Genomic DNA, 1968 nt, shown 5'->3' on the forward strand with positions numbered 1-1968 from the left:
TATGGGAGTGTAGAATTCCTCTCAGTTTAACACATGCAAAAGCAGACACAATATTAAACAACTTTTCCCATGATCACTGATGCTGGAATAGAATCCAGTCTTCCAAGTCTTACTCCAGGATTCAAGCCACAAGGTACTCATCTCCATCACTATTTACTGCAGCAAATTACAGCTTATAAACTACCTATGAGGCAGTGAGGTTATATAAACTGCTACCGTATGACTGAGCATCCTGCATACATAGAATCAACTTTATGCTATCAAAGTTGTATTACCTACATCCCAGACTAGCAATGATGGAAGATTGTTAAATCTCACTGGTCCTCTGGAAAGCAGAGTCGCATTTAGACTAAGGAGACACTGAAGCCAAGGGAAATCAGTCCACCCACACTGGCTGGTCCATGAAGGGAGAAGGGTAATAGAATTATTCCAGGAACAACAGAAGATATGGGGACATTATTAGAAGTTTCAGTAACCAGAGAGAATTAGAACAATTTATAGACTCTCACAGATACACAGGAAGCTTGATCCAAAGGAGAGGATCACAGGAGACAAACATATTGAAAAAATGCTTTCACTTGCACATATTCTGTCTCCCACAGAGGTAAGAAATTCATATGAAGAGATGGAAGAGAAACTCCATGACCTAGACAACTAATTTTCATAAGAAGGGGCGCCTTTTCTCCATAGTAACTACTAACATCTGGTCAGGAATGATGAAACTGTCTCCAAGAGCCTAAGACAGCATGTCTTTAAAAGAATGATAAACCTTATGTTCAGACACATGCCAGATAAGCTAAGAAAGCAGCCAACTGAAGTTCAGCACCTAGCAGATCCAATGTGTTTGCAGTCCTGTCGATAAACCTAGTAAGTACCCAGCTGGGGAAGCCCTATAAAGCTTCCACCTTCTTGCTCCCAGAAAAGTCTGATTGTATTAGCAGAACTTGTTTGCATTGAGAACATAAGCACTAGAAAGTTTAAAAATGACAGCTCTACAGTTGCACACAAAATTAATACATTCAGTCCCAGCAGTAAGAAAATTTGGAGTCCTTTGAGAATAAATAGCAACTGTGATAGAAACTAGCTATAAGAATATAAAACCTGGCATTTCCAACTTCTGAATACTAGATTCCAGAAACAGTGTAATATTTTGAAATTGCAGGAGAGGTTTTTCTTTGGGGGGAGGGGGGGGGGGAGGGAGGAGGTGATGTGTATGTAGCTTCCTAGATTTATACTGAGAACAAGAGTATGCATTATATCTGCCACTCTAAACCTTCAGTGATGGTTGGGAGGAGCTGATAGTTGTCACCCCACAGAGCAGACTAATCACTGAAGCATACAGTTACCATTTAAAGACATTACTGACAAGCCCAGGAACTTGGTAGCCTGCTGGCAAGGATGCATCACTGGGGCCAAGCACTGGCTCTCAAAGAGTGAGAATGAGTACTGAAGAACGAACCCTCCCATTATCTCTCTCCCTATCCTAACCTGGGAGCATCAGGCTTTTGTTTCATTGCTCCCAGTTGGGAAAAGTAGAAATATTCAAACTGTTTGTTGCATCTTGGTCTCCTATAAATAGAACCAGGTACAAAACAGAGTGGGGAAGATTAAACCAGCACATTTCCTGCCTAGTGCAATTCCCAGAGGTGTCATGAGTCAGGAGACCCATGCAGAGTGATATTAACACCAGAAAAACCCAAAGCACTTTGTGAGACCCCTACCAAGTCACTGGAAAAAGGAAGGGAGAAGGGCAAGGCTGTCAGGAAGAAATTAAACTTACAATGTCAAAAGGAAAGAGGAAAAAAACCCAGCCCACACTTTACCTTTTTTGGGAGCGCCACAAGTTCAGTGGTAGCGATGGATCTGTGCAGGGCTGGGCTCTTGCCCTGATCTTCCCTCTCACCCCCTCTGGCAGTCTCAGATGTTCTTAGTGAAGCAGCAGCTGTCACTCTGGCAGCAGCAGTGTGA

This window comes from Pelecanus crispus, chromosome Z (assembly GCF_030463565.1).
Source record: "Pelecanus crispus isolate bPelCri1 chromosome Z, bPelCri1.pri, whole genome shotgun sequence".
Lineage (NCBI taxonomy): Eukaryota > Metazoa > Chordata > Aves > Pelecaniformes > Pelecanidae > Pelecanus > Pelecanus crispus.